At 36.7% G+C, this 18,545-nt stretch overlaps 1 long non-coding RNA gene and 7 other non-coding genes across 8 annotated transcripts; 3 read left to right on the forward strand and 5 right to left on the reverse strand.

The window, feature by feature from the left end:
* The first annotated feature begins 12,843 nt into the window (after window positions 1-12,843).
* On the forward strand, window positions 12,844-12,915 carry TRNAM-CAU (transfer RNA methionine (anticodon CAU)). The gene has a single exon. It is a non-coding gene; the product is annotated as a tRNA-Met (tRNA).
* A 502-nt stretch (window positions 12,916-13,417) lies between these two features.
* Window positions 13,418-13,491, forward strand: TRNAI-AAU (transfer RNA isoleucine (anticodon AAU)). The gene has a single exon. It is a non-coding gene; the product is annotated as a tRNA-Ile (tRNA).
* Window positions 13,492-13,671: 180 nt separating this feature from the next.
* Window positions 13,672-13,743, forward strand: TRNAM-CAU (transfer RNA methionine (anticodon CAU)). The gene has a single exon. It is a non-coding gene; the product is annotated as a tRNA-Met (tRNA).
* A 170-nt stretch (window positions 13,744-13,913) lies between these two features.
* Window positions 13,914-13,985, reverse strand: TRNAM-CAU (transfer RNA methionine (anticodon CAU)). Its single transcript has one exon. It is a non-coding gene; the product is annotated as a tRNA-Met (tRNA).
* Window positions 13,986-15,042: 1,057 nt separating this feature from the next.
* Window positions 15,043-15,594, reverse strand: LOC142230525 (uncharacterized). The gene is made up of 3 exons (XR_012720724.1): window positions 15,321-15,594; window positions 15,152-15,256; window positions 15,043-15,086 (listed from the first exon to the last, which is right to left on the reverse strand). It is a non-coding gene; the product is annotated as an uncharacterized LOC142230525 (long non-coding RNA).
* Window positions 15,595-16,042: 448 nt separating this feature from the next.
* Window positions 16,043-16,116, reverse strand: TRNAI-AAU (transfer RNA isoleucine (anticodon AAU)). The gene has a single exon. It is a non-coding gene; the product is annotated as a tRNA-Ile (tRNA).
* A 338-nt stretch (window positions 16,117-16,454) lies between these two features.
* On the reverse strand, window positions 16,455-16,526 carry TRNAM-CAU (transfer RNA methionine (anticodon CAU)). The gene has a single exon. It is a non-coding gene; the product is annotated as a tRNA-Met (tRNA).
* A 91-nt stretch (window positions 16,527-16,617) lies between these two features.
* TRNAI-AAU (transfer RNA isoleucine (anticodon AAU)) lies at window positions 16,618-16,691 on the reverse strand. The gene has a single exon. It is a non-coding gene; the product is annotated as a tRNA-Ile (tRNA).
* Between the last annotated feature and the right edge of the window lie 1,854 nt (window positions 16,692-18,545).

Genomic DNA, 18,545 nt, shown 5'->3' on the forward strand with positions numbered 1-18,545 from the left:
CGATTGGACTAAACCTGCGACCTAGGTTTTTATTACAAAAATGTGTTCACGGACAGACGGACATCGCTACATCGACTCAAAAGCCCACCCTGAGCATTTTTGCCAAGGACACTATGTGTCTATCTCGTCTCCTTCTGGGTGTTGCAAACATATGCACTAACTTATAATATCCTGTTCCACAGTGTGGCGCAGGGTATAACAAGTATTTACAGTAGAAAGTTCGGCCGGGCCGAATCTTATATATCCACCACCATGAATCAAATATTAAGTTTCCTTTCAAATTTCAGGGAAGTTTGATGACAGATACTCTCCCAAGCAGAGCAGTTCTACCAGTACGCTTCCCGAAGATAAATGTATAGATTTTACCTATGAAGACTAGATCAGAATCTGGATTTATAAGAACCATTTTTTGTTTGAGTTTTAGAGGAATCATAAATATCTCTGGTATATGTGCTAGAAAATGATGAAATAACGCCTTGATTTGAAATCTAAAATCTGTAGATTTCTACTCCAATTATATAAATGATTACGAGAAAGTAAAATCTGGAAATTTTACATTCAGATTCAAGCAATTATCATGATCAGTGCGCCTTACATACACTCAAGAAGTGAAATCGGCCTATATGGAGGCCTTACTAAATGAACCGATAAAAACTAAATCCTATATCCTATACTAAAATATGGACCGATATTCACTGTTTTCGGCACACCTCTTTATGGTCCTAAAATACTTCTAGATTTAAAATTTCAAGCAAATTGGATAAAAACTACGGTTTCTAGAATCCCAAAACAATGAAATCATTTCTTACACACCCAAAAAGTAAAATCGGGAGATCGGTCGATATGGGGGCTATATATAGCCTCCATATCGACTACTAAAACATTGACCGATGCTCACTATTTTCAGCAAACCTTTTTTATACCCTCCACCATAGAATGGGGGGTATATTAACTTTGTCATTCCGTTTGTAACACATCGAAATATTGCTCTAAGACCCCATAAAGTATATATATTCTGGGTCGTGGTGAAATTCTGAGTCGATCTGAGCATATCCGTCCTTCCGTCCGTCCGTATGTTGAAATCACGCTGACTTCCGAACGAAACAAGCTATCGACTTGAAACTTGGCACAAGTAGTTGTTATTGATGTAGGTCGGATGGTATTGTAAATGGGCCATATCGGTTCACTTTTACGTATAGCCCCCATATAAACGGACCCCTAAATTTGGCTTGCGAGGCCTCTAAGAGAAGCAAATTTCATCCGATCCGGCTGAAATTTGGTACATGGTGTTAGTATATGGTCTCTAACAACCATGCAAAAATTGGTCCACATCGGTCCATAATTATATATAGCCCCCATATAAACCGACCACCAGATTTGACCTCCGGAGCCTCTTGGAAGACCAACATTTATCTGATCAGTTGAAATTTGGTACGTTATGTTAATATATGGCCTCAAACACCCATGCAAAAATTGGTCGATATCGGTCCATAATTATATATAGGCCCCACATAAACCGATCCCCATATTTGACCTCCGGAGCACCTTGGAAGAGCAAAATTCTTCCCATTCGGTTGAAATTCGGTACGTGATGTTAGTATAGGGTGTCCAACAACCATGCAGGAATTGGTTCTTATCAGTCCATAATAATATATAGCTCCCATATAAACCGATCCCAGATTTGACCTCCGGTGCCTTTTGGAGAAGCAAAATTCATCCGATCTGGTTGAAATTTGGTACGTGTTGGTAGTATATGATATTTAACAACTATGTGAGTTGAAATTTGTGGATGACAGTCTTTCGTAGAAGTTTCTACGCAATCCATGGTGGAGGGTACATAAGATTCGGCCTGGCCGAACTTACAGCCGTATATACTTGTTTGGTCCTAAAATCTCTAGGTTTCCAATTTGAGGCAAATTGGATAAAAAGTACGGTTTCTATAAGCCCAAGAAATAAAATCGGGAGATCGGTCGATATGGTAGCTATATCAAAACATGGAACGATACTCACCATTTTTGGCATACCTCTTTATGGTCCTAAAATACCTCTAGATTTCTAATTTCAGGCCAATTGGAAAACACTGCGGTTTCTAGAAGCCAAAGACCCCAAATCAGCTTATACGCTAATAGAAAAAATTACGTTCCATAGCCGTGAACGGACGGTGACAAAATGAAACGGAAACGTTCACAAAAAATCAAAACGGAATGTTCACAATTTCGTCCACGGGCGTTCACAATTTCATGAAGGGCATTCGTTTTTCTTTGGCCATGAAAAGTCTTAAAATAATCGTTAGACGTTATTATGGCAACTCCCTCGGTGGGGCAATGTGCTAAGGCGACTGTTAACGCGTATGGTGCAGGAAACACAGGTTCGAGTCACGCTAGCGGAAGTTTTTTTTTTAATTTTGTTTATAAAGTCGTAACCATAACGTTGTCAGATCATGAACGCTGGTTGTTGTTTTGACAACGCATGGTGTCATTTTATCGTTGTCAGATTGACACCGCCTGTTCACAGTTTGACACCACATGTGTGTTGATTCACTTTCATGAACGAATCGTTTTGAAATGAGCACGCCGTGCATGATTTTTTCTATGAGTGTATGGGGACTATATCAAAACCTGGACCGATGTAGCCCATCTTCGAACTTGACCTACCTGTAGACAAACGACGAGTTTGTACAAAATTTCATCACGATAGCTTAATTATTGAAGACTGTATCGTGATTACAACAGACAGACAGCCAGAGATATAGGCGGACATGGTTATATCGTCTTAGAATTTCTCCCTGATCAAGAATATATATACTTTACATAGTCGGAAATCAATATTTCGATGTGTTACGAACGGAATGACTAACTTATTATACCCCCGTCACCATTCTTGATGGTGGGTATAAAAATATGGGAAAACACATATATCAGAACCAATTTTGAAGCAAATTCGCAAAAATGTATTTATGATTTATCGATCGACAGATATATATATTATACTCGTAAGTATAGGAAACTTGGAGTCATGTTAAAAGTGTTCGACTTAGCAGTGGATATTTTTGGCATTTTTCCCCAAATCGGAAAAACTAATACATGGAAGCTATATCTAAATCTGAGCCGATTTCAACCAAAATTAACGTACATAGATACTATGTTAATTCCACTTCCTGTGCAAAATTTCACGTAAATCGGATTACAATTTTGACCTCTGTGGTCATATGAGGGAAAATCTGACGAAAGATATATATGGGAGCTATATCTAAAGCTGAACTGATTTCAACCAAAATTGGCATGAATATCCAGAAGCTTAAGTCTATTTCCTGTGCAAAGTTTCAAGTAAATCGGAGTAAAACTTTAGCCTCTGTGGTTATATAAGTGTAAATCGGGGCGAAAGATATTGTTACGAATTTGATAATTATAGATATAAGTTTATTTAAATTAGTTTCCGTTAATTTAAAATTTCAAATTGTAACGATAAAATTTTGCTATCACTTGTTGGAATCATCTATTCATTTTCTAGTATTTTCCTGAATTTCTTTTATGTTCTTTTGTTTGCTTACCGAAATGTTAGTTCTTACTCTCTCATAGAATAGCAACCCCTTTGCTTTGTTATTCTGCATTCTCATTTCATCTCATTGTCTATTGTCATTGTTGTTGTAGTAATGCGAGCATATATCTATGTGAGTGTGTATGTGTTTGGCAGCCACCAGACGAATAACTTAATGGTCGTAGATCCCTCTAGCATTGTCTAAGAATGTTCTGGCGTTGCCAGAATATTGTAGTGCTACCAGAATGTTCTCGTATTGCCACACCGTCATATATAAAAGCGCTCGCATGCTGCTAACGAGTCAGTCTTAATTAAAGCGTCAAACGAATAACTTCAGTGTGAACGAATTGTAAAGTGTGAAGTCATAGTAAATAAATTGTAGATTGTCGTTATTTAAAGGAACTGTGTTTTAGTTGTCGGGTAATTAAAAACGCCTAAATATAAAAACGTAACAATTGGTGTCGGAAGTGAAATAACGAAAAAAAATCTACAATGAAGTTTAATGAGCTTCGTGTGGAAGACTTAAAAAAGGAATTGAGCAAACTGGAGCTGCCGACAACAGGCAATAAGGCCCAGCTTCAAAATCGTCTACTGGAAGAGTTTGAACGGCGTAATATGGACATTGCGACGCATGAGTTTGATTATAAGGAAGACATTGATGAATCAATACTCGTCAATACAAGCAGTGTAGAAACTCCATCTGTGGCTTCGAGTGTTGTGGATTACACATCAATGCTCAATGTTTTGAGCAAAATGATGGAAGAAAACTCTAGAAAAATCATGGATGAGAATTCTAGAAAAATGGAAGAAAATTCTAGAAAAATGGAAGCAAGTTCTAGAAAATTGGAAGAAAAATTCGACGAAAATTCTAGAATTCTCAACGAAAAATTACAACAAATTTCTGAAGGCATGGAGAAACGTGTGGACCATATAGAAAATCAAATTGTGGAATTGGATAAGAAAGTTCTTTCCGTGGATGAGAAAATTATGGTTCATGATGAGAAGTTTCTGCACATCGAGAAAAAAATGTCAGAGCTGGAAATTAAAGGTGGTCCAGTGCGCGTCATCGAGGGCTCAAAAATCAAAACTCCTGTTTTCGATGGCTCAACGTCATTTGATGTCTTCAAATTCCAATTCGAAATGGTTGCTTGTAGAAATTTGTGGAATGACGATGATAAAGCAATTGAACTTCTATTGGCATTAAAGGGCAATGCTGCTGATGTGATACAAAGCATTCCCGCTGCTTCTAGAAATAACTATAATGAAGTAATAGCGGCACTTCAACGCAAGTATGGTGGAGAGCACAAGCAGGACATCTTCAGAATGGAATTGAGAGGAAGAATCCAGAAATCGAATGAAACCCTACAAGATTTCGCAACAGAAGTTGAGCGGCTAGTGCTTTTGACATACCCAGGTGAGAGTCATCCTCTTGTGGACCGCATCAAGATTGAAACCTTCGTCAATGGAATTCGAGACCCAGATATAAAATGTGCAACATATGCGTCACAAAAGGCTACATTCGCTGAAACAGTAACATTCGCACTTGCACAGGAGACTGCGAGATTGCTAGCGCGGCCTCAAATTCACAAGGTACGTAAAGTAGAGACAGAGTGTGATGAATCAAAGTCCGTTATTGAGTCGATGAAAGAGGCCATGAAGCAGGCAATGCAAGAAATGAAGCAAGAGGCAAATAAATCCCGGATCAAATGCTATAACTGTGATAAGCCGGGACATCTAGCTCGAGAATGCAAAGCACGACGCAAACGGTCAAGGTCCACATCACCATCTCCATTAAACAATAGCCATAAGAAGGTGACCCCACAGTCAAGTGAGTCACCTTTAAACTAAATCGAGCTAGTTCAGCGGGGCAAGAGCTGGCTCCCACAGACGTTGGCCCCACCATCTCCATAGCAATAGTTCAACAGAAAAATAACAATTTAACTATTGCGGGTGTTATTAATGGCGACAAGCGTACTTTGACGTTGGATACTGGTGCATCAAAGTCTATCATTAGATCTGATTTAGTAAAAGGAAAAGTTACACCACTGATTGGAGTCAAGCTACGCACGGCTACAGGGGAACCCGCAACCGTATATGGAAAGGTCACCGTAAAATTAACTATTGCTAACAAATCCGTTACTTATGATTTCATTGTGGCCGATATAGTAGACGAAGTTATAATTGGAGCGGATTTCATGATTGCTTTTGGCCTCAATCTGGATATGAAGCGTCGTGTAATGACATGGTGCGATGCCGAAATAACGGTAAACGTGGGATACGACGAGAATACACCTGTCAGACGTTTGACAACGAGCCAGTCAGAGTCTATACCACCGAATGCCGAAGCAATTATATGGGTTTCTATGAATGGAGATTGTGAAGTCGGCCAATTGTGGGTTGTTGAACCAGCAGAAAACAAAAGCAACAACATCTTGATAGCAAATGCCCTGGTAACAACGAACGAAGAGAGACTAATACCAGTTCGTGTCTTGAACATGTCTGACAATCATGAGCAAATTGCAAAATTTTCTGATATTGGAAAATGTACACCAGCCGAGGCAATAGTCAATTTGGAAGGCAACTCATCAAAGACACATGGAGCAGTGAGAAAACATCTAGAAGGGTATTTTGAGGCTTGGACACGTCATCTATCGCCGTCAGAGAGAAATAAAGCCAAGCAATTGCTGCGGAAAAACGCCTCTGCTTTTGCTTCTGAAAAGGGAAATCAAGGAAGAACATCTGTAGTGAAACATGAAATTAAAACCGCAGAAGAAAGGCCCATAAAACAGGCACCACGAAGTGTTCCCCTGGCAAAAAGAGACGAAGTTCAAAAGCTCATAAAGGAAATGGCGGAGAGTGGAATGATCGAGCCATCATCAAGTCCTTGGTGTTCCCCAGTTGTGCTGGTCAAAAAGAAAGATGGAAGTACCCGATTCTGCGTGGACTACAGAAAACTGAATGATGTCACCAAAAAGGACAGTTATCCGCTTCCACGCATTGACGACACGTTGGACACACTAGCCGGAACAACATGGTTTTCTACGCTTGATTTGCAGAGTGGATATTGGCAAGTAGAGATCGCCGAGAAAGACAAGGAAAAGACGGCTTTTGGCGTTAATGGCGGTCTCTGGCAATTCAATGTAATGCCGTTCGGGCTCTGCAACGCTCCGGCTACCTTCGAAAGATTGATGGAGCGGGTACTGAAGGGGTTGCACTGGAAGTCGTGCTTGATATACTTGGACGACGAGCACCTTAAGAACTTGAAAGACGTTATCCAGCAATTGTCAGCCGCTGGTCTACGCCTTAACGCAAAGAAATGCTCCCTTTTCCAGCGGGAAGTGAAATACCTGGGTCATCATGTGACTGCAGAGGGCATATCCACCGATGAAGACAAAATCCAAGCTGTCAGAGATTGGCCACGACCCCGAAATCTCCACGAATTAAGAAGTTTCCTTGGGTTATGTACATATTACCGACGATTCGTCCCAAACTTCGCCAGCATCGCCGCTAGTCTCCATAAATTGACGCAAAAAGGTCAGAAGTTCCAGTGGAGCGACGAACAGGAGGATTCATTCCAACATTTAAAAGAACTTTTATGTTCAGCTCCTGTTCTAGCGTATCCTATTCCGGGCGAAAAATTTGTTTTGGATACAGATGCTAGCGCGCATGGTATTGGAGGTGTGCTATCCCAACAGATAGACGGCAAGGAGAAGGTCATCGGATATTTCAGCCGAACGTTGTCCAAGCCCGAAAAGAACTACTGTGTAACGCGACGAGAGCTGCTAGCCGTCATAGAGGGTGTAAAACATTATCATAAATATTTGTATGTACAACACTTCTTGCTCAGGACTGATCACTCAGCTCTACGATGGTTGCTCCAATTCAAGAATCCGGAAGCTCAACTGGCACGTTGGATCGAGAGGCTCCAAAGCTATGATTTCAGTATCGAGCATAGAAAAGGTGGAAAACACGGTAACGCTGACGCTTTGTCACGTCGACCTTGCAGTATAGAATGCAAGCACTGCTCGAAAGCTGAACATAAGGAGGAGATTGTTGATATTCGGCTGTTACACATCGAATCTGGGGTGGACTGGCCAACAGAACAGCGTAAAGATCCCATTTTGAACAAAATTATTTCGGCAAAGGAAGAGAACAAGAAACCCAGCAAGAAAGACATCGCAGCCGAAAGTCCACTTATGAAAGCATACTGGGCTCAATGGGATAGTTTAGTTCTAGTCAATGGATCCCTGCAACGTAAATGGGAAAGCGAAGATGGCAAGAGCAGCCGAAATTTGATCATCGTGCCGGATTCCAAAATAAGAGAAGTTTTGGCGGAGTTCCATAATGGTCCCAGTGGAGGTCATCTGGGAATAACCAAAACAGCCGAGAAAGTGAAGCAACGATTCTACTGGGTTGGATGCCAGAAATCAATTGCTGAATGGGTAGCCAATTGCGAGAAGTGCATGAAGGCGAAAGGTCCAACAAGGAAAAGTCGAGGTCCTATGCAAGAATATAGACCAGGAGCCCCGTTTGAAAGAATAGCAATGGACGTGGCAGGCCCTTTCCCAGTAAGTGATTCTGGAAACCGTTATATCCTTGTGGTCATGGATTACTTCAGCAAATGGCCGGAGGTGTATGCAATTCCAAACCAAGAGGCAAAAACGATTGTGGATGTTGTCAACAAAAACTGGATATGTCGCTACGGTGTGCCGTCCGAGATTCACTCAGACCAGGGAAGAAATTTTGAATCGGCCATATTCAAAGAGATGTGTGAATCCCTTGGTATCAAGAAAACGAGGACTACACCATTACATCCACAATCCGATGGCATGGTAGAAAGGTTTAATCGCACTCTGGAGGAACATCTTCGAAAAGTAGTGGACAACGGCCAGAGGGACTGGGACGAGCATATACCAAAGTTTTTGCTGTCGTATAGATCTGCCATTCATGATTCCACCTCTCGAACACCGGCCAATGTTCTATTCGGAACTGAGTTGAAGTTGCCTGGAGATCTGATATTCGGCGCTAAACCTAATGTGCTCGCCATGGAAAAAAACAGAAACGACATCCCAAACACTTTCGGTGAAGTTCACGAATCAGTGCGCAACAAAATAAAAATGGTCAGCAACAGAATGAAGGCGAGATACGATCGTGCTGTAAATACTGAGGGCTTCCAAGAAGAAGAATTGGTTCTGCTGTTTAACCCGCAACGAAAGAAAGGATTGTGTCCTAAACTGCAAACACAGTGGGAAGGCCCATACAAAGTCATCAAGAAGATCAATGATGTTGTATACCGGATTCAGAAGGACGACAGCCCTAGATCAAAGATGAAAGTTGTACATCTGGAACGATTGGCTCCTTACGGAACAGGTTCTGTGCCTGTTCGGGACGAACAGGCTTAAGCGGGAGGCAGTGTTACGAATTTGATAATTATAGATATAAGTTTATTTAAATTAGTTTCCGTTAATTTAAAATTTCAAATTGTAACGATAAAATTTTGCTATCACTTGTTGGAATCATCTATTCATTTTCTAGTATTTTCCTGAATTTCTTTTATGTTCTTTTGTTTGCTTACCGAAATGTTAGTTCTTACTCTCTCATAGAATAGCAACCCCTTTGCTTTGTTATTCTGCATTCTCATTTCATCTCATTGTCTATTGTCATTGTTGTTGTAGTAATGCGAGCATATATCTATGTGAGTGTGTATGTGTTTGGCAGCCACCAGACGAATAACTTAATGGTCGTAGATCCCTCTAGCATTGTCTAAGAATGTTCTGGCGTTGCCAGAATATTGTAGTGCTACCAGAATGTTCTCGTATTGCCACACCGTCATATATAAAAGCGCTCGCATGCTGCTAACGAGTCAGTCTTAATTAAAGCGTCAAACGAATAACTTCAGTGTGAACGAATTGTAAAGTGTGAAGTCATAGTAAATAAATTGTAGATTGTCGTTATTTAAAGGAACTGTGTTTTAGTTGTCGGGTAATTAAAAACGCCTAAATATAAAAACGTAACAATATATATGGGAGCTATATCTAAATCTCAACCGATTTCAATAAAATTTGGCAAGCCTAGTTAGTTGTGCAAAATTTCAAGCAAATCAGGGTAAAACTCTGGCTTCTATACATATATGGAAGCTATATCTAAATCTGCACCGATTTTCAAAATCAATAGGGTTCTATCTGACCTAAACCAGAATCATGTACCAAATTTGAAGTCAATTGGACTAAAATTTCGACCTAGACTTTGATTACAAAAATGTCTTCATAGATAGACGGACATGGCTATATCGACTCAGGGTTTCTCCTAGTTAAAAGAACATGGTCACAACCTAAAATGTTTTGATCTTTATGAAAAAACTTTTTTCATCGTCGAAAAAAGGACGCCACTTGAGAAAAGAAAACACAAAATTACATTTATTTGTTTGTTTTTATTTATTTATAAACCAATTCATTGTTTATTTGTATTTATAATGCCGTTCAAGCAAACATCATATATTTTTACACACTCTTTTTTTCAATTTCAACAATAAGTAATTATTCCATATTTACATCGTGCCCATCAAATGTACAAACGCAGACATCATGTAACTGCACATACAAATAAATGATCCATATAGCAAAATGCAGAACAAAAAACAGGTACATTTTTTCAATTACACTTTCCTTTTTTGTGTTCACATAAAACCACGTCCCATTTCTGAATAAATAAATTAGCACAAAACACAGTAAATCCGTATTTTCCGTCCATTCCAAGAAAAAATTAACACATGACTGACGCGCAAAATGAAAATCGTGTGTACCTGCTAAATGTTTTTATAAAATTCTTTTCGCTGCAAAAAAGTTCAAAAATTAAATGGTCACGAAAAAATGTAAATGGTCTTTATGGTCATGTAATGGTTCTAGACATATCTATACTTAACCTATAAAAATACTTTTTTCACTGTAAAAAAGTAAAAAAATTGAATGGTCAGGTACATGATTTTCCCGACCATTTAATGGTCTCAAACTCTATCATTTAAATGATAGAACATGTTTGCGGTATTTGAGAACCATTCAAATGCTTATTGCCACCATACATTTTTCTCCGCTCGAAAACTATTTTTACAAAGACAAAATACATGGTTTTCGCGACAATTACATGCTCTTGATAAACATTAAATGGATGCGGCAACCATGTCCAAACATGGTTTTTCTGTGCGTGTAGATCTAAATTTTCGATACCATATCACATTCGTCAAACGTGTTGGGGGCTATATATAAAGGTTTGTCCCAAATACATACATTTAAATATCACTCGATCTGGACAGAATTTGATAGACTTCTACAAAATCTATAGACTCAAAATTTATGTCGGCTAATGCACTAGGGTGGAACACAATGTTAGTAAAAAAACAGTAGTGGTGAAGGGTATAAATATGGGAAACATTTAAATCTGAAGCAATTTTAAGGAAACTTCGCAAAAGTTTATTTATGATTTATCGCTCGATATATATGTATTAGAAGTTTAGGAAAATTAGAGTCATTTTTACAACTTTTCGACTAAGCAGTGGCGATTTAACAAGGAAAATGTTGGTATTTTGACCATTTTTGTCGAAATCAGAAAAACATATATATGGGAGCTATATCTAAATCTGAACCGATGTCAACCAAATTTGGCACGCATAGTTACAATGCTAATTCTACTCCTTATGCAAAATTTCAACTAAATCGGAGCACAAAATTGGCCTCTGTGTGCAATTGAGTGTAAATCGGGCGAAAGCTATATATGGGAGCTATATCTAAATCTGAACCGATTAGGCTGATATTTTGCAAGTTTTTCGAGACTCATAAAATATTCGGATGTACGGAATTTGAGGAAGATCGGTTGATATACACGCCAATTATGACCAGATCGGTGAAAAATATATATGGCAGCTATATCTAAATCTGAACCGATTTTTTCCAAAATCAATAGGGATCGTCTTTGAGCCGAAAGAGGACCCTATACCAAATTTTAGGACAATCGGACTAAAACTGCGAGCTGTACTTTGCACACAAAAATACATCAACAGACAGACAGACGGACATCGCTAAATCGACTCAGAATTTAATTCTAAGCCGATCCGTATATTAAAAGGTTGGTCTATGATTACTCCTTCTTGGCGTTACATACAAATGCACAAACTTATTATACCCTGTACCACAGTAGTGGTGAAGGGTATAAAAATTCCATCCAAATCCTGAAAAAATGGAAATTTTTATATGAAAACCTTTTTTTTCCTCATATCTCCTAAACAATGCATCCTAGACCAAAAGGGAGCTTAATTCGAAATTTTTATATGACAAAATTAAATTCTATTAGTCATATTCACTAAACTATGCGTTTTGGAGCTAAAAGAAGCTTAATTCGTGATCATCCCTCAAAATTCTATCCAAATCCAAAAATAAATTGAAATTTTTATATGAAAAAATTCTTTTGTTCATATCTCCTAAACTATGCGTTCTATACACTAAAAAAACAGTGAACCCACCAGGAAGAAAATTTTTAGTTAATTTTAGAAATATTAGAAAAATTTAACTAAACAGCATTGCAAACGCAGGCATCATGCCGATATCACAAAAATAAGTAAATGTTTTTCGACAAATTCAAGAAAATTTATTAGACATAATTAATTTTTTCAATTGGTAAAAAAAAATTTTTGTAGTTTGATGAAAAAAAAAAATGGCGTTCAAAATTGCAAGAATGTTTTTAGTGACATCCGAAGTTCATGATGGACGCATTTGTAATAAAATTTACAAATTTAAAGAAATAATGAACTATTTTGCGAGAAATGCGAATTTAGAAAATCTGTATGCTTAATTTGTGAATAATTTTATTTTTCTGTTTTTTAGTTCATTTAACTAACGTACGTAAACGTAAATGATTAGAGTAAAGGAAACGTTCTCCAAACATAATAATTCCATGAACTAAAATAAAGTTAAATTGGCTTTAGTGAAATAGAGAGTTCACATTTTTTTAGTGTACCGAAAAGGAGCTTAACTCGCTTAATTTTTATATGAAAGACTTCAGAAAATAGAAACATAGAAAAAATAGACAATTGATTTGATTATTGGATATATGTTAATTTCTTGTTTTTTTTATGAAAAGTCAACCAGAATCATCACACGAGTGTATATGAAAATAACCCAACTTTTATCTAAAGTTGTATTAGAATGAAAATAATTATTTAAATTATTTATTGTAATAAATACAATTGTAGAATTAAAGGACTACTCGGAAAGTTGCTCACAAATTGTTAATCTCGATGGCACACCGATTTCAAAAAGCAGAGTGGCGCAGTGGAAGCGTGCTGGGCCCATAACCCAGAGGTCCGAGGATCGAAACCTTGCTCTGCTAAATTAATTGGTAATGTGATAGAAATATCCAAAACCTGAGTTTGATTTTTATTTTTAATTATTTCACAATAAAATAAATCTCCTTTTTTATTCCATTCAATAACTAAAACCAGTTGTTTTTAAGACAAAAAAAAACTAATACGTGATTCGTATTCAAATGAGGAAACTAATTACGTACTTATTTTAATTTAGCTGAGTGTATAGTAACACCAATGACGTATTTGTCAGCGTATATGCAAACAGCAGAGTGGCGCAGTGGAAGCGTGCTGGGCCCATAACCCAGAGGTCCGAGGACCGAAACCTTGCTCTGCTAGAAGTGTTGAGTCTTCAGATTCAATGAGTTTTTATTTTCAAGACGCCATAAAAAAATAAAAAATATATAATAATAATAAATAGTAGAAATCTTATTTTAAATTATATTTTTATTTTATAAAGTATATTTTCCAATAATTCTTCTTCACTATAAAATTGTGTGGTACATTTCTAGCACGGTGTCGATAACTGGCCCATTAGCTCAGTTGGTTAGAGCGTCGTGCTAATAACGCGAAGGCCGCGGGTTCGATCCCCCCATGGGCCAAAACATATGTTTTTTTTTTTAATTTTCAAAGAGAATATTTTATGAGGGTTATTAAAATTAAGAAGTTTGATGAATAAATTAAGCCTTAACTATCCCAGACTTCATGAAACGCATATGAAATTTAAAGATAACTTGGTTTTGCAAATTCTTTTTTAATTTTCTGGGTAACGTGATGAAAAAAGCAGAGTGGCGCAGTGGAAGCGTGCTGGGCCCATAACCCAGAGGTCCGAGGATCGAAACCTTGCTCTGCTAACTGTGTCAAGGACTAACAGTCCAATATTTTTGTTTGCATGGAAGGGAAAGAACATAATAAATTTCATTTGTTATATCACAGTGAAAAAAAAACGTTGATTAAATTTGAACGAAATAAACTTTATCGGCCATTTCTTTGCTGTGTGTGTGTTTGGATCATAAAAAAAACATAGCAGAGCAAGGTTTCGATCCTCGGACCTCTGGGTTATGGGCCCAGCACGCTTCCACTGCGCCACTCTGCTTCATATTAGGTTCTACCAACTTAACCATGCCTCTGTATACATTTTAGCATATTTGGGTGACACTCAAACTATGGTTACTTAAAAATCCATTGCATACCATTTCAGTTATTTCCTATATCAGGACTCGGCTATAAAAAGGAAGTCCCTTGTCATAGGGCTTAACATGGAATCGGGCAGCACTCAGTGATAAGAGAGAAGTTCACCAATGTGGTATCACAATGGACTGAACCCAATAAACACAAACGTTTGAAAAATGCTAAATTTCAACAATTTTTCAAACATTTTTTCAAAGGATTAGGGTAATATTCAAGTTGAGAAATTGTTGAGAAAATCGCGTTCTCAACAAAAAACAGACATTACCCTCAACAGTGAAATTCAACACATTAGCAATAATATCTCAAGTGTTATCCTCAAATTGAAATGCATCGCTACTCAATAATTTGTCAAACAATTTTCGAAGCGAGTCAAATTCAAAATTAACATCGTTGCAAATACTTTTCAACCTAAATTTGTATGAATGATATCCCCACTTCAAATTGAAAGTCAAAGCCAAAATTCTATGAATTCTGTATAATTTATTCATTTTCATCAAAATAAAATATATAATAATACACTACACTGCATAATACACTACAATACCAATTGATAAATAATAATCTTATTAAACATATCAACAAATAAGAACAAAAAAAAAAAAAACAAACAACAAAACTTTAAATATCTTAAACATTATTAGTAACACTTTTTCATTGATAATTCGATTTCCTTCTTTTTGGTGTCATAAAACAGCATTAAAATTTATTAACATGGGGGCAATTTGAAATTAGGAACGTACTGGACCGCGTGTTAGAATTGATTTCCAGCAGAAGGAATTCACAAAATATCCATTTTAAACTGATAATAACATATGAATTAAACTGACGATGTGATGCACATTTTCATCCAGAAGTTATTGATTTCAACAAGTTTTTGTTTTTAACAATTTTAATTGGTTGCACTTGTAATGTTTCTGGAAACTTTTTCTTGTCGATAAGCCACTCATTTTTCATTGGTCAGCTTCTTAATGTTTGCAAGAATGTAGCATCCAAAGATTTTAGTTTTCTGCAAAGAGATTTAAATTTAGTGACTTCTCTAAAGTGTTGATTTAATTTTTCATATTGACGTACCAATTATTATAAACTATTTGAAGCAGTTCCAGTTAATTGTCCACCATTTTTCATCGGCCAGCTTTTTAATGTTTTCAAGAACGTAGAATCCATAATTTTAGTTTTCTGCAAAGAGATATACATTTAGTGACTTCCTTAAAGTTTTATTTCATTTCTTATTTTCACTTACCTATTTTTATAAACTATTTGGTTATTTGTCTAAAATTTTCCATTTTTTTTTAATTTCTTGCAATTGACCACGAACTTCGTTGCACAAATAAGTATTGAAAACCACATGTTTTTTTCGTTGCATTTTAGGGTAGTGTTTTGTCAAAGTTTTCTCATATTATCTTCAACACCTTTTCAAAGATTTTGTCAACATTTTGGCAAATTGGAAGTAATACGCAAACAATTTGAAGATGTATTGAAGATGAGCTATTTCAAGTCAAGTTGAATTTATGTTAAAAATTATATTTACCCTCAAACTGAAAAGTTGTTGCATTTGAAAAACGCTCATCCTGTGTTTATTGGGAATAGTCTAAGTGAGCCTGATACATCGGGCTGCCACCTAACCTACCCTAACCTATTAGAATGTTAGGAAGAAAAAACATTTTCATACTAACCACAAAAATCTGCTCAAAAACTTCAAAAAAGGTTTTTTATTGTTAGATTGTGGCAAAATTTTCTTCAAATTTTTATAGATTATTTTTGGCACGAGTGGCAACCATGTTTGCAGGTAGAAGACGAATTTTGGATTTAAATCAAAAATGTTAACGATTTTCTAAGATGAGCTTAATGGTCCAAATACCTGCTGATACCGCTTCAATTCGACCTAACTCAGTGTCGTTTCCATTTATTCAATTATAATAAAATCTAAAAATATTAAAAGCTATAAGGTAATAAAACAAATGTTGGCCCATGAGGGGATCGAACCCGCGACCTTCGCGTTATTAGCACGACGCTCTAACCAACTGAGCTAATGGGCCATATAAAAATAAAGTTTTTTTCAGTCAATTGCCGATAGAACTTTGGGACTTTCTCCAAAAAAAATACATAAATAATAGCAATAAGTTAAATATTTATGTACAAATATAATAAAATTAAGTAAATCACCCATTCTAAGGATTTGTAATAACTTTGAATAGACTACATGGCGTAGTTATGCCAGTAAGCGGAAGATTTATTACGTGTTTGCCGCAATAATATCCACCATCTCCTTCCTACCACCTAAGGAAACTGCTTTATATACTCTGATATAATCTGCTATCATGATCAAATTTTGACTTTGTCAAAAAACCAACTTTCAATTCTTACGAATCGAAATTAGCAGAGCAAGGTTTCGATCCTCGGACCTCTGGGTTATGGGCCCAGCACGCTTCCACTGCGCCACTCTGCTTCTTGCCATTACCCCTACTGTTTACAGTTTTGGCTACAAGAGTTTCTAAGATCTTTATATTAATAAAAAATGATAACAAAAAAGAATTATGTGGCCCATGGGGGGATCGAACCCGCGACCTTCGCGTTATTAGCACGACGCTCTAACCAACTGAGCTAATGGGCCGTTGTGAAAGCCGTGTGTCAGTGTTTATAAAAACCCAGTGAGTAATTGTTTGTATATTTTAAGGGTGTTTTGAGAGTTGTATAAAAATATGTGAATACAGAGCTACCATATCTAAACAAACTTGTATTGCACTGTTATATAGTACCATCAATAGGTGGCGGTAGTGTTAATATAACATGTGTCTATTCACAGGTAAATAAGATGGCGCTTACGTATCAGCTAGGGATGTCATTTACGAAAAAAAACAAATGTGTGGCTTTTAAAGATATTTTATAAATATATTTGAGTCTTCATTCAGTGTAAACAACCCTTAAGGTTGAATTACACACTAGGTAGGGTAACCAAAACAAAGTTGATGCGGTCACCCCCAGTTTTGTAGCATATTCGAAGACAATTTCAGAACACCAAAACTTTTTTCCGTGCACCCTACGACCCCCTTGAAATACAATTTATTGTGCTGTGTCGACATTTGAAGTCCGATCGAAAAGAAATGCATATCGTTGTTCGTGGTTGATCAGGGGCTCTATTTCGTGCATTGGTCATTTTTGACTCCGACGTCAAATTTGATTTTAAATTTTTTTATTTAGCTTCGTATACCCCTATGATGCCCATTTCTTATAACCATTATAAAGATCTTAACAAAATATGAAACTTTTGCTTTTGAAGTATTTCCTTATATTCATAAACAAAAAAGTTACATAGATTTTAAAAAGACAATAGGTCACCCTAAACACCACCAAATAATTTTTGCTGTGTTGTCATGATGTCCGATCGAAACCACATGCACATCGTTATTCACATCTACGAAATTAATTTATAAGGCATTTAGAACACAAAACCTGTTTATCTGTAAATTTCTAACGGTACCTTTGTATACATACTCGTTGTTTGCAATACGGCATTTTCTGCGTTATGCAAAGTGCATGTGTTTTTGCTAGAACTATTTAAGAGCCTACTGTTTTAAAATTCTAACAATCACTTTCGGGGGGTCGTAGGGTGCACGAAAAAAAAGTTTTGGTGTTCTGAAATTGTCTTCGAATATGCTACAAAACTGGGAGGTGACCGCATCAACTTTTTTCCTTTAAGGTGGGTATTAAGTTCGAGTTTATAGTATTATACGTATTTGTTGCAAATTTTATTATAACTCGATGGGGAAAAGCCCAAAGCAAATTTTCCATGCAAATTCACCATGCGTCTATCCGTGCGTTGATGGAAGGGTTGATTTTTTCTGTTTGCGGCAGACTGTTCGAGCTTTTGATTTCAAAGAGAAATTTCAACTCTTCAATCATCGGATGCATTGAACGCATGGTATATAATTCTACCATTAGATTTCATACATGACAAATTGAGTAACTAAACTTTGTGTAAAAATTTTTTATACGTGACTTATTTATTAAACATGAAGATATGAATTTATGAAAATCTGGCACTGCATTATTTTTCATGATGAATGAAATACTTGGAACAACTTGTAAGCATGACAATGAGCTTCGTTATCTGTTCGCAAAAGAACGACTAACTCAACGCTTTTACATTTTTTGAAGGTATTGCAAATTAGTAAATGTCTATTGATTTCCTTAGTAACTCGATTCTAACAATGGGAAGATCCCAACAAATGTAATTCTGATCTCGATGAAATCATAACATCATTTCAATATCACAGAAACTTAAGTGTGTAAATATAACAATAGCGATATAAGCGGTAGGCGAAACATTTTTGCCTAGACGACAAATACAATAAGTTTGTTGGCACGGTATTCGCGGATTTTGTGCTTCCCGTAATAAACATACGTAAACAAGTGTTCGCCTATCGCTATGGTTATATTTACACACCAACGATGCAATAGAAATATG

Source organism: Haematobia irritans, chromosome 3 (assembly GCF_050003625.1).
Source record: "Haematobia irritans isolate KBUSLIRL chromosome 3, ASM5000362v1, whole genome shotgun sequence".
Classification (NCBI taxonomy): domain Eukaryota; kingdom Metazoa; phylum Arthropoda; class Insecta; order Diptera; family Muscidae; genus Haematobia; species Haematobia irritans.